This window comes from Ascaphus truei, chromosome 5, assembly GCF_040206685.1.
Source record: "Ascaphus truei isolate aAscTru1 chromosome 5, aAscTru1.hap1, whole genome shotgun sequence".
Classification (NCBI taxonomy): domain Eukaryota; kingdom Metazoa; phylum Chordata; class Amphibia; order Anura; family Ascaphidae; genus Ascaphus; species Ascaphus truei.
In genome coordinates, this window is record NC_134487.1 from 238,926,689 (window position 1) to 238,941,598 (window position 14,910).

Below are 14,910 nucleotides of genomic sequence, written 5' to 3' on the forward strand. Positions count from 1 at the left end.
AATGCTGCCTGTGACAAGGGTGAAAGTGCAGTCCCCAGAGGCTGCTGGGAATTGTAGTCCTTGGCAAAGCTCTTTTCTATGGGGACCGCGTGCGCGATCTTTACTGCGCATGGGCGAAGCTCGCGCCAAAACCAAGAGGGCGGTGCCCGCCGGGAGAAGTCGCCGTCCCCTTCCCCCACTGCCACAGGGGTAAGGCAAGGGGCAAAGGAAAATCAGGGGAACCGGGGGTGACCCCCTTACACTAAGGTAACATTAAGCTGTAAACTGTAACAATAGCTAAACTGCTGGGAATATTGGCAACAAATTATCACAAATCGGAAAGTGTTGGAAATATTTTGCACTGATGGGGAAGAGTGTTCTGGGCCGCAGACAGATTTCCCGGGGCCCAGGACTACAGTTCTGACCGGAGGCTGCCCCAACGGAGTGGCCCCTCCCACCAGTCACCAGTGTTGCAAGCCCTATTTCACACCTCGCTAGCCCCCCCATTTCACATATCATGAGCCCCCTCTATTTCCCTCCCTCTTCCCATGTATTTCTCTCCTCTCCGTTTCACCTCTCACTCTCCCCCCTCAATCAATTACCCCACTCAATCCCTGCCCCCCCGCCTCACATGTATTTCTCTCCCCTGCATCTCACTCTTGCTCCTTCACCCCCGTTCTCCTCTCCCCCCCCATCAATTACTCCACTATCACTCAATCCCCCTCCTCACACAATTCCCCCACTAAATATATACAGTGGTATGAAAAAGAAAGTACACCCTCTGAATTCTATGGTTTTACATATCAGGACATAATAACAATCATCAGTTACTTTGCATGTCTTAAAATTAGGTAAATACAACCTCAGATGAACAACAACACATGACATATTACACCGTGTCATGATTTATTTAACAAAAATAAAGCCAAAATGGAGTAGCCATGTTTGAAAAACTAAGTATGGTATACCTTATGATTCAATAGCTTGTAGAACCACTTTAAGCAGCAATAACTTGAAGTAATCATTTTCTGTATGACTATCAGTCTCATATCGTTGTGGAGGAATTTTGGCCCACTCTTCTTTACAATGTTGCTTCAGTTCATTGAGGTTTGTGGGCATTTGTTTATGCACAGCTCTTTTAAGGTCCAGCCACAGTATTTCAATTGGGTTCAGGTCTGGACTTTGACTGTGTATACAAAAAATTATCAAAAAGTGGCGCTCAGTGTATAAGGTTTAAATAAACATCAAATAAACCCACAGTGCAGTACAAAGAATAAGATAATTAATAGTGATACTTATACAAACACATGTGATATATGCCGCTGTGACCTGGTGCAGGACTGCTCTCTCAATCCTCGTGAACAAGTGAAGGGTAGAAATCATCAGGAAGCGCAAAACATGTGGAATACAAAAAACAACAAACTGATGGTGCAGTATTGTATAAATTTGGTGGAGTAAATGGCACAGTTATATGTTCAGAATACTCACAAACGTGAGAGGTAAGTGGGCATGTAAAGGTATCTTTGACCCGTGGGATGAAGCCAGGTATTCAGATAGGCACCACGCTTATGATCAGGTACACTTTTACCATGGGCCCTTAGGAATAAATGGAACCGGACATAGTGCAGACTGTACACAAAAGTTTATAAAAGCAAGTAAAATCCAATCAACTCACATGGTAATGGAAATAAACAAGCGTATAGATCACAGTGTGGATCTCTGCAGACCGGATGAGTGGTGTCTCGACTGTTCCTCTGTTCTGGTATGCGTGTCACGGATGCATCTCACCGAGGACCGGAAATGACGTCATCCGCTTCCAGAGGTTCCGGTTTCGTCTTAGGGCATCACTCTACGCGTTTCACGTTGTAGGTTTCTTCAGGAGTGATATTGCATAGTGGGTAAGCAGTATAAATACTCTAACCTCTACTCTCATAGGTGGGGAGTAAATTGGATAATCGAAACACTTAATTGTAATTGAGATTGCCAAACGTTGCTAATATAGACGATAATTATACAAATGCTATGTAAATTTTAATAAACATATCCATATATAAAAACTGATTAAAAACATATGTATACAATAAAAAATGGCATTAAATGGCCATGACTAAAAATTACATAGGCTTGTTTATTTCCATTACCATGTGAGTTGATTGGATTTTACTTGCTTTTATAAACTTTTGTGTACAGTCTGCACTATGTCCGGTTCCATTTATTCCTAAGGGCCCATGGTAAAAGTGTACCTGATCATAAGAGTGGTGCCTATCTGAATACCTGGCTTCATCCCACGGGTCAAAGATACCTTTACATGCCCACTTACCTCTCACATTTGTGAGTATTCTGAACATATAACTGTGCCATTTACTCCACCGAATTTATACAATACTGCACCATCAGTTTGTTGTTTTTTGTATTCCACATGTTTTGCGCTTCCTGATGATTTCTACCCTGGACTTTGACTGGGCCATTGCAACACCTTGATTCTTTTCTTTTTTTAGCCATTCTGTTGTAGATTTGCTGGTGTGCTTGGGATCATTGTCCTGTTGCATGACCCAATTTCGGCCAAGCTTTAGCTGTTGGACAGATGGCCTCACATTTGACTTTAGAATACTTTGGTATACAGAGAAGTTGACTCAATGACTGCAATGTTCCCAGGTCCTGTGGCTGCAAAACAAGCCCAAATCATCACCACTCCACCACCGTGCTTGACAGTTGGTATGAGGTGTTTGTGCTGATATGCTGTGTTTGGTTTTCGCTAAACGTGGTGCTGTGCATTATGGCCAAACATCTCCACTTTGGTCTCGTCTGTCCAAAGAACATTGTTCCAGAAGTCTTGTGGTTTGTTCAGATGCAACTTTGCAAACCTAAGATGTGCTGCCATGTTCTTTTTTAGAGAGAAGAGGCTTTCTCCTGGCAACCCTTCCAAACAAACCATACTTGTTCAGTCTTTTTCTAATTGCACTGTCATGAACTTTAACATTTAACATGCTAATTGAGGCCTGTAGAGTCTGAGATGTAACTCTTGGGTTTTTTGACATTTCTGTGAGCATTGCACGGTCTGACCTTGGGGTGAATTTGCTGGAAGTCCACTCTTGGGAAGATTGGCAACTGTCTTGAATGTTTTCCACTTTTAAATAATCTTTCTCACTGTAGAATGATGGACTTTAAATTGTTTGGAAATGGCATTATAACCCTTCCCAGATTGATGGGCAGCAACAATTTCTTCTCTAAGATCATTGCTGATGTCTTTCCTCCTTGTCATTGTGTTAACACACACCTGAATGCTCCAGACCAGCAAACTGCTAAAACTTCGGCTTTTAAAGAGGTGGTCACACTTGCTTATGATAAATTAATCAAGGGCATTTGATTAGCAGCACCTGTCTGCTACTTAGCATCTTAATTCCTATGGAAGCAGTAAGGGTGTACTTAGTTTTTCACACATGGCTTCTCCATTTTGGCTTTATTTTTGTTAAATAAATCATGACACGGTGTAATATGTCATGTGTTGTTGTTCATCTGAGGTTGCATTTACCTAATTTTAAGACCTGCTAAGGAACAGATTGTTATTAGGTCATGATATGTAAAACCATAGAATTCAAAGAGGGTGTACTTTCTTTTTCACACAACTGTACAAAAAAATACACCCAATGCAAAAAACGTCACACCAAATACATACATAAAAATCACCACCCCCATAAATATATACAAACCCCCCCACCTCCCCAAATACAAACCTCCCAAATACATACAAAAAAAAACACCTCCCCAATATATATGTAAAACCAACATTACATATAAACACCCCCAATACATATCAAAATAATCCACAACATATAAAAAAGTACCAATGCATATAAAAAAAAGCCCCAATGCATATAAAAAAAAAAAAAACATATAAAAAAATAAAAAATGCATATATAAAAAATAGACTTACCTTGTGGATGAACACACAAAAATACAGTTATCACTCAGTACCAAAAACAATCAAGTATAAGGCTCCAGGTGCGTAGGGAGGAGATAAAGCAAAAACACAAATGGCGAACAGAATCACCCAGGTCCCTATTGGCACGCACTCATGATGCACAAGTATAATTCACAAGGAAACATATCCATTAAATTTCAACCAAAATTCCCACTACCCCAATGAGGGTATATCAACAATAACAGACTGTATAAAAACAGAAAATAACAAAACTTTAATGTTGACAGATAGTCACGCCGAAACAAGTGTAAGTATGTACAGGTGAGTTCAAAAAAGAATTATGATCCCTTGAGGGGAGGTATGTCAGGTGGAAGGTTAGTAGTGAAATCAATCGGCTTGGTAGCTGTATTGTAATAATCTTGGCCTCACTACAAATCATTCCATATATATAAGGTGGTGCGGTAATTACTAATATAACCCTGCTAAGGTATATACCCTATAAACTGAATACATGTGGTATATCATAAACTGCAGCCGCAGCAGAGGTGAGTATAATAAAGAGTGTGGTTTATAACAACATACACTCTGTATGTGCAGGCAATAGATAGTGGTGCAGTGATAAACACCTATACGCCTAAGAATGTCTCTGTCAGATAATGCCCCAACACTCAACCCCAAAACTGATAATATCATAAGGCTGCAGCTGCAACACCACAATGTCAGCAGTGTCTGGTATACGACCGTATCTCCAAGCAGAGTGAGGAAATCTCCTGCCACCACTGTCCTGAACACCGTCCCACTCGCAGGCGCCACAACCGTGACGTCACTGCACCCCGACGCCGTTTCGTGTCCATAGACACTTATTCAGGGATGGAGGTGCATACACTCAATATCACTCTGTGATGCCTCACATTCACTGGGGGATTGGGTAATGCCAATTGGTTTGGTGGAATTGAAGCGTTTGCACTTCTGTCTGAATATCTTATTATTCTTGAAGTCAATAAAGTCCCTCCTAAACTTATGCTGTTTCCTATCTGTAATGTCTGCCCTTAATTTCTCAATATCTGTTTTTAGCTTTTTCTCCAGCGTCTCAAAGTCAGGTTTATGTTGCCATACATTGATATTTCCAAGTAATTTATCAAGGTCTGAATTGATAACTTCCAACATACTTGATTCATGTTTAATAAGTAGTCGCATCAAGTCACATGAACAATTCAACAAAACACTTTCCCAAGCCTTAATGAAAGTATCATCATTCATTTGATGGGATGGAGATAGATAAACGCGTAAGCCCCTAGGAACCACATCAGATAATAGGTAGTTCTCCAGACTCGTGATTTCCCACCACAGCTTAGTTTGGGTGCTAAAGTTTTTATATAGATTTGAGAAAAACCTGTTGATGTCATCGGGTGCATCTGGAATTACCGTGGTAAAATCTGAAAACAGGAGTGAAGCCTGTGCCTTCCATGCTTCAAAATCGGGTTTTGATGATAGGAAGCCTGTCATAATACACACTGTAACTGCCAGGTAAATAATAATAAGTAACAAAAAATAATTATTCAATTCTTATATAATACCAATGGAAGCTGATAACATAAGAAGGGGCAAAGAGAAATCCCCCAAGACGATTGAACACACAAAAATACAGTTATCCCTCAGTACCAAAAACAAACAATCAAGTATAAGGCTCCAGGTGCGTAGGGAGGCGATAAAGCAAAAACACAAATGGCGAACAGAATCACCCAGGTCCCTATTGGCACGCACTCATGATGCACAAGTATAATTCACAAGGATGCATATCCATTAATTTCAATCAAAATTCCCACTACCCCAATGAGGGTATATCAACAATAACAGACAGACAGTCTGTATAAAAACAGAAAATAACAAAACTTTAATGTTGACAGATAGTCACGCCGAAACAAGTGTAAGTATGTACAGGTGAGTTAAAAAAGGAATAAAAATGATCCCCTCAGGGGAGGTGTGTCAGGTGGAAAGTTAGTAGTGAAATCAATCGGCTTAGTAGCTGTATTGTAATAATCTTAGCCTCACTACAAATCATTCCATATATATAAGGTGGTGCGGTAATTACCAATATAACCTTGCTAAGGTATATACCCTACAAACTGAATACACGTGGTATATCATAAACTGCAGCCGCAGCAGAGGTGAGTATAATAAAGAGTGTGGTTTATAACAACATACACTCTGTATGTGCAGGCAATAGATAGTGGTGCAGTGATAAACACCTATAAGCCTAAGAATGCCTCTGTCAGATAATGCCCCAACACTCAACCCCAAAACTGATAATATCAGAAGGCTGCAGCTGCAACCCCACAATGTCAGCAGTGTCTGGTATACGACCGTATCTCCAAGCAGAGTGAGGAAATCTCCCGCCACCACTGTCATGAATACCATCCCGCTCGCAATTCCCACACATTTCCCATCAAGACATTTATTAACCGTCTCACAAGTGGAGTTATTTACTTGATAACATGTGTGTGTAAGAAACAGTATATTGGTGAGACACATAGGCCCCTCAAAGTTAGAGTCTTGGAACATCTTGGCTCAGTCCGCAATGGACGGGATACACCCTTAGCGCGTCATGTAAATGATATACATGGGGGCAAGATAGGTGTCTTATTTATTGGAATTGAACACGTACCCTTGGGTCCCCGCAAGGGTGACTGCGATCGTAAATTATTGCAACATGAATGTAGGTGGATACACACTGAATATGAAAGCACCATCAAGCTTGAATGAGGGCTTCATTTACTCATCATTCATCTAGGATGTACTGTGTTCACCTTGTCCATCGTTGATGTGTTGTTTGGGGTAGAGGGATGTGGGTATACAGTTTAATTTAAACTTAGACATCCGTTTTGACCCCTTTGGAGCGGGTCGCACAGGTCAGTACAGTCCTACGTTACTGATTTACGACTTCCACATACAGCGTGTATGTTGTTATACACCACACTTTATTATACTCACCTCTGCTGCGGCTGCAGCTTATGATATACCACGTGTATTCAGTTTGTAGGGTATATACCTTAGCAGAGTAATATTAGTAATTACCGCACCACCTTATATATATGGAATGATTTGTAGTGAGGCTAAGATTATTACAATACAGCTACCAAGCCGATTGATTTCACTACTAACTTTGCACCTGACACACCTCCCCTGAGGGGATCATTTTTATTCCTTTTGTAACTCACCTGTACATACTTACACTTGTTTCGGCGTGACTGTCAACATTAAAGTTTTGTTATTTTCTGTTTTTATACAGACGGTCTGTCTGTTATTGTTGATATACCCTCATTGGGGTAGTGGGAATTTTGATTGAAATTAATGGATATGCATCCTTGTGAATTATACTTGTGCATCATGAGTGCGTGCCAATAGGGACCTGGGTGATTCTGTTCGCCATTTGTGTTTTTGCTTTACCTTGTGGATGGTCAGGCCAGGCCCAATGTCTATGGGAGGCCCGGCGGCTGGTGCTGCAAGTGGGCTTGACCTCTGTCCAGGCCCAGCAGCTGGTCCTCAGCTCTCCCTCAGCTGCAGGCCTCCACTCTGTCCCACGCCGAGCTTTCAACGCTGGCACACGACGGGCCTCTCTGACATCAGCGGACCGGAAGTAAGCTGGGCATGCGCTGCTGTCACAGGGCCCGGCGTGGGACAGAGTGGGGAGGCCTGCGACTGGGGAGTCAGAGCCCGGCCGCGAGAGGACCGGCAGCCGGGCCTGACCAGAAGTCACATCCAACTTGCAGTGCCTGCCGTCCGGTTCCCCCCCAGACACCTTGCGGGACACTTGCCCTGGCTGTACTCCCCTGTTGGCGCCCCTGATTGTGTTAAAACTGCTATAGAAATCAAAGGATGCTCATTAAAAATGACATTAAAGCAGCAAAACACGTAAAATCTTATGGGTTTAAAAAAAATCAGTTCTGTAGTATTAGATAATACTTACTGTATTTTTTAAATTATTTATCTCTTAATGCCATTTTTAATTAGTTTTAAAGAATCCTTTATATTTCCATAGCAGGTGCAAGATCTTTGCAACACTTTCTTTTTTTGTGATAATTTGTTGCCAATCTCAGCACTTTGAGCTGTAAACTGTAGCAATAGATAATGTTGCCTTAGTAATATAAAGTATACATTGTAGCTGCTGAGAGACTGACTGAAGCAGCCATTATGTTAGGAACGAAGTCAGGAAATTTTTTTCAGCAGATTTAGAACAGGAGCACCAAACGATTACCAGTTTAGGTAAAAATGCAGAATAATACATTGTCACATGCTTTACATATACAAATAAGGAAAAAAAACAGGTGATGTAGTACTGTATTGCTGCGTTAAGAGTTCAACAAAAAATAAATGTAGAGGGAGTGGCTCAGTGAGTAAAGACACTGACTGGCACTGAGATTGCTGCAGGGGAGCCTGGTTCAATTCCTGATGTCGGCTCCTTGTGACCTTGGGTAAGTCACTTTATCTCCCTGTGCCTCAGGCACCAAAAACATAGATTATAAGCTCCACGGGGCAGGGACTTGTGCCTGTAAAAATGTCTCTGTAAAGCGCTATGTAAAACTAGCAGCGCTACACAAGAACATGTTATTAATATTATCTAATACTACAGAATGCATTTATTTTACAAAATACACATATGTAGGATATTGCATGGATGGCTCTTTTAAAATGGAGTATAAATTTACAAGGTAAATGGAGTATAAATTTACAAGGGTAACTTCACACACTAGAGAACTCGAAAACCATGATTTGAAAATGTGATTGAGAGGTTTTATATGAGCAGGACATGCTCAGGGGGCAAGATACTAACATTATATAGGAGTTAAAGCTGCAATTCAAACAATATTCTACAGTAGGTGTTTTTTTGTTTTTTTTAAATAAATCAGTTCTGTACTATGAAAAAATACTTGTATCATTTAAAAAAAACGTTTTAAAGACATTTTTAATGTTTCTAATGTAGGAAGCATTTCCAAAGTGACAGCCCCTTCCCCTTCTGATAGGCTCTACCTCTTGAGACCCGCCCTCTCTCTAGCAGTGAACCAATTGTATCTAGTAAACGCCCAGTCAATTATATTCTAGGAACTACATTGCCCAAAATGCTGTGCAAGAACTGAATTAAATAGCCCTGACCAAGCGATTGATTACAGGAGAACAGATCGATCTGCAGTTTAGCTAATCACTTGTCAGTGTGCATATTGTATTGATGCACATATTGAATGGGAAAAATAATATATATTATTTAAAAAACGGCAACTTGAACTGCAGCTTTAAACTTGTATACATATAGACTTCTGGGGAGGATTACTGCTTTAACAGTCATACTAAACAGGAGCCTTTATCCAAGGAGGTATACAAACCAATACTAATTACACCATGCAGTGTAAACACCCAGAGTTCAGGCATAAGATAAAAGTAAACAATAATATATATGTATTTGTAACCTAGATTGAAGAGCTTAAAAATATTTGGGATTGACAGTGTACTTTACATAGCACTATGGTTGTGAAATATACCCCTATGCAAAACCTTTATTTTCTTCTTCATTCCCATGGATATGTTTGAATCCCTTCACGCATAAGCACAACAACACATGTAAATCTTGCAACAGAGACTTTGAATAATGCAGTGGCTCCCATTTTGTTTGTTTTAAACCAAGTTCCCCAAAAACGTTTGCTTTAGGTTTGGGGCACAACGAAAGATGTTTTTTACATTTATTTTTTTACACAGGATTGAAGCTGGGCGTCTCCATAACTGAACCCCATTAATTTCTGGATCCCCTGCTTCCTGGGATACTTACCTCTGTCGGGGTGCTGGTATATCACTGCTTTTTAAAGTTCTGCGTCACATGACCCAATAGGAAGCCGCACCGATGACATCACGGCTTCCTATTGGCTCGCAGGACGCGGGAGCTTTGAAAAGCGCCCCATAACGTGATCTCTGCTACCCAGTTACCGGCACCCCCTACAGAGGTAAGTATCTCCAGAAGCAAGGGAGTCACCGGAGACCCCCTGCTTAAATCCTTTGTAAAAAAAAAAAAAAAAAAAAGGATCAAATTTGGTTATTACTGCTATTCTTTCTACATGCCACTTTTTCTGTAAATCTCCTTTCTACTGTCACTCAATGCCCTCCATTTTCTTTGCCGGTGTATACACCCCAATGTGGAAACAGTATGGAAACACTGTGACTAAGGACAGTGGTTAAACGTCAGTAGCACCTGACGCCCTTGTGACCTTCAGTCCAGCTGTGACTGCATGCTGGTCTGACTCCCAGCCTCCTGCACTGACCTACTTGTACGTTGATAGGGTTGCTGTGAAACCTGCCTAGCAGCACTGGAATCTATCCAGGAGAAACATGAGACCTGCCTTTTTTTTTTTTTTTTAATATGTACAGTGTATATATTTCCGGTACACATTCTCCTGCAGAAAAAAACCCCAAAAATCTGAAAGGAAGAAGCAAAGTTTCACCTTCCACGCTTCATTCTTTTCGCCAGTAGACACGCTGATTTTTCAGAAAGGGCAACAGTCAACAAGGTGCGGAAGTGAGAGGAGAGAGATTAAAAGGGAGCAAGGAGAGAAATGAACCTGTGCGAGTCCGCAGAACACAGGAGCCGGGAGCTGACAGCTCGGAATGGGTGAGTAACCTCAGCAGGATTCCTAGCACAGTGCCTCCCCTGCTGGAAATACAAACAGTGCAGAGCAATACCGAATATGACTGCACCTTTCTAACACTTTAAAGTACCCCCTTAATACTGTCACTCACACTTCATCACTGATTACAGCGTTTTACTTAACTGCTCGTCTCTAATGCACCCAAAACATCTCTCAAAAAGGATCCTTGACATATAACCAGCACCTGCATTTATTATGGGTTCCCACCTCTTCTGTAACTGGCAGCCAGCAGGAGGCACTTCTGCCAAATTTCTTGGCTGTCTTTGGAGGAGTTAAGACAAAATGTAAGCGAGTCATTAAAGCAGCAGTCTGAGCTGATCAGCTTTTTTCTTTTGCATTTTCTTTTTCACTTTATCATCTTTTTACGCTCTTCCAACCCTGTTTTTATTTTTAAAATCAAATGTGCCATTCAGGAGCTATAAGAGCTTCAAACATTAGGTGTTCTGGAAGTTAAAATGGAGCACTCCTCAGGGCCCCTTGCAGCCTAAAAGTGACGATGCTAACATCTTGACGGATTTAGAAAAACATGATTTGTAATTTTTTTATTTATTTTTTAAAGAATGGGACATGCGCAGTGGGCAAGATACTAAATTTAAATGAATATAGCCTTATAAGAGGAGATTGCTGTTTTAAAATGTAAGCTGAAATCGCCCCCATGAAATGAAAAGGAATGGGAAATTTTAAGAGGGGTATTGATAGGTTCACTGTTAACACAACCTGAGCTGGGCTCCTTGTCAGATCATTCTTGACATTTGCAAGGTAGGTAGGTCTCAGAGAATAATTACTGGTACGGCCTTAATTATAATTATTATTATTATTATGTTATAATGAACAGAATGCAATACAACAGCTCTTAAACAAGGTCAACACAAGGTTAAGGTTCTGTTCTACAAAGAGTTTATAGCCCACGTAGTGAAGTGTCAAAGGATTTTGTGTAAGTGCAATAAACAGAGATGCTGCTTGTTGTAGACAGAGTACAAACCGATTAATTCTGTAGTCCTGGGGTCTTCAACTGGCGGCCTGCAAAGGGCCTTGATGTGGCCCTTAGACGCTCCTGCTAATTTGATATCCCAGGCTTAGGCCTCGGATATAGTAGGTGCGTGACAGAGCGCATGGCGTCGCGTGCTCCTGCTGCATAGGCGATCCAAGGCCACAGGATCTGGAGGAGGAGACGTGCCCGTGACATCACATGACATGCCCGTGAGCGGTTTGCCCTTATTGGCTGAATCGCTCAGTGACCCGGCCGTTGCACGACAAAATCAAATTATTTTTACGCGCAGCCTAAGTGCAATTTTTCACACTGAAACCGACTTGTCAGGTAATGTAAATATATGGTACAGAAGTTTTTAATGCTTGCAAAATGTTAACATAGTCATTTTTGAGTCTTTATAGCAGCTTTTTTGTTTTATCCCCTCACTTTTTTTTTTTTTTTTTTATGAGTGGGAAGCAGGTTCAGGTTTTCCTAATCTGAACGTCGTTCATTTGTGCTCGTCTCCAAGATAATTACCAGGGAAGGTGCTGCCGGTAGCGTCCCCTGTAGGGGAAACAAAATGGCGTTTAATTCTCCCCTGTTACGCGAGTCAATAGGTAGCCGTAATCGGTAGGGGATTTAAATCCCATAAAATACCAGCGGTAGCTTTCTCGGTACGTATTTCGAGAACCAGAAGGTTCCCTGGAGCTGAAATTAATGAAGTACAGCTCTTGAGACACCCTGCTTCCCATCTATGTACAAAAAAAAAAAAAAAAAAAAAAGAGGGGGTGGGGGGGAATGGAGCAAGACCAGGATTTCTCCTTTTAAATGTAACCAAAATGACATTGCAATAAACTTGTGGTCCTCTTACTCCTAAATGTTTTCTGATCGGGTCGCTTTGGAGAACTAGTTGAAGAGCCCTGCTGTTGTCACTGAAAAGAAGTGGTTGCCACCTTTTTTATGACGCCAAGTACTGGGGTGCAGTTAGGCATATACGGTATGTAAGTGGCTGCAGCAGCAGAATGTGAGGCTGTTCTCATTTCTCTGCGTGACTACTGCACAGCTGCTGTGCATAGACAACACCCAGACAGGAAGCACCCACAGTGGGTGTATGGCAGGAAACTCATAACAGCTGCCACGTGTTGATGGGGGAAACATTTTCATGGTACAGCAACAATGTGCCATGATAGCACCATTCTGACTGGCCATAACTGCACAGAGAAAGCTGAGCCGGCGAGAGAAAGCAAAGGTCTTTTTTTATAAGAGCATTTACTTTTGTGATGTATAAATATCTATCACTTTAACGCAGCAATCACCCTTACCTAACTTTTTTTTATTTATTTTTTACAGGATGGGAACCACTGTGTTTCTTTCAGCACCGTGGACCCTTTGGTTCCCAAGCTACTTACCGGTAAAGGTACCAGTGTTTTTTTCTTCGGTTTTAAATCTCCTGCGTCACATGGGCCAAGAGGAAGCTGCAAACATCATATGATGTTTGGACAGCCATTTTGTTTCCCCTGGCAGGGACTGAAACACTGTAGCTTTTATGGTTAATATCTTGGGAACCAGGAGGTCTCGGTTGTTGAAAATAGTGCAGGTCAGCTCCAAGGACCGATCGTTTCCCATTCTGTAACAAAAAAAATGAGGTGGCTGCAAGGGGTTGAGAAAATGTACAGTAGAGTTTACAGGTCGGGTATTATAAAGATGGCGAGCCTCTGGGCTAGAGATCATAAACTAAAACTTGCCTAGGCAGTGCTAGCAGTATTAGTTTGGCCTTTGTACCAAATACCAGGGATTGTGCATCAGCGTACAGAAAAGGCTCCTTGCGCACCCAGCAGTTTATATTTTATATTTCAGCAACCTAAGGTAGTTAATTAAGTTTCTTAATTACCCAGGGAGATTTACACAAGCAGAACATGATATGTAGTAATGTGTGTCCCTTCCTCCAAAACTTACACGCTGACGCACACAGGGGGAAATGGAGGGAGATGCCTCTTTTGGCATCAATTACATCCATCACATTGATGCTCTTGGGCCACATTACGATCTTTATTTCTTATGTTCTTGTAGGAAGATTTGCTTTTGTACAAGCGGTCTCCTCGGGAATCCCCGGCCACGCTATGTTTCAGGGGTAACATACCCCTGCACGCAGGGGAATTCACCTAATTTGCATAGGAATAGAATGTTGTGTAATTGCTATAGAAACCTGGTGTGGCCCCTGGATTCCCAAGGAGAGGGTTGGGTACCACTGGACTAAAGCTTTAACCACTTTTCTGCCAGATGGACTAGCAGTGTATTAGTTTTTAATGCATTACAGGCCAGGGTGGTGGCGACAGAGTTAATACTCATTTCCTCCGCACCGGATTTGGTTAATCCCTCCTGTGTGCGTCATGAAGGGTAGCACCCTGGAGGCCCTTCTGACGTACACTGTACTTAAATTGGGGTTTGATCATTTTCTAGGGCGCATTTACATTGCTGGAAGAAAGCAATCACGTGAGTGCTCTAGTGAGCAATTACGTGATTGCTACTGCTGAAAAGGTCATGGCCACTGAGATGGCAGGACCCTCTGACACAAAAGGAGTTAATATAGGCCCAAAATTCTCCTCGCACTGCTGATGCACTTACTTGCCCCCTAACTTACTCGTTTTATATTCCTTCTGCTCGTATTGTATTCTGCAAGTCTCTTATTATTCCATTTAGATTGTAAGCCCTGTAGGAAAATTACTCCATAACTCCCTTTGTTTCATGTTTAACACACTTGTGAAACTATCTCCCTGTATTATCGCTCTGCAATGCGCTGCATAGATTTGTGTTGCTATATAAACAAACATATACATTCATAATCTTTATCAACAGTGCTTCTTAACCGCTTCACTGGTGCCGGACCTGCAATGCAGTGTGGGATTACCTCTGTAGGCAACCTATTCAAATAAATAATATTTAAATACACAGAAATGCCACTTCCCCTCTCTTGCTCTGAACAGTCAGTGTAGCCAAGCCACCAGAAACCAAAAACACACAGGAAATCAGAACAACAGCGAGACTGTTAACTACTTTCCTGCCTGCAGGGCTGTGGTGATGCAGCCACCTCTGTGGCTGGGCTCAGAATCCTTGACATGCAGTCTTTGAATACGTGTCTCAGACATTTTTGAATGAGTCGTACAAATCCATGGGAGAATACAGAGAAAGGGAAAAAAGAGAAAATATATAATTGCTATAAATGTGAACGAGAAAAAAATGCACTGACAGAGTTAATGCTTGTTAGTAGGGTGTTAAGGTCTGTCAATCCATGGATTCCTTCTGAAGTTCCTTGATCGTACACTGTACTTTGTCAGATACAGTATATACTT

General features: G+C 41.6%; 2 protein-coding genes across 6 annotated transcripts in view; one reads left to right on the plus strand and one right to left on the minus strand.

The window, feature by feature from the left end:
* The window catches only part of LOC142495814 (uncharacterized), a 203,860-nt gene that overhangs the window by 188,519 nt on the left and 431 nt on the right, over positions 1–14,910 (minus strand). The gene's annotated exons all lie outside the window — the stretch shown is intronic.
* Positions 10,171–14,910, plus strand: part of LOC142495813 (PH and SEC7 domain-containing protein 1-like) — a 35,279-nt gene continuing 30,539 nt past the window's right edge. The window contains exons 1-2 of one of the 5 annotated variants that reach the window (XM_075601804.1): positions 10,173–10,553; positions 12,911–12,977. The gene's annotated coding sequence lies outside the window, so the exon portion shown is untranslated. Of the gene's footprint in view, positions 10,554–12,790; positions 12,810–12,910; positions 12,978–14,910 lie in introns of those variants that run through there. The other 4 variants (XM_075601805.1, XM_075601807.1, XM_075601802.1 and 1 more) reach the window with 4 other exon arrangements.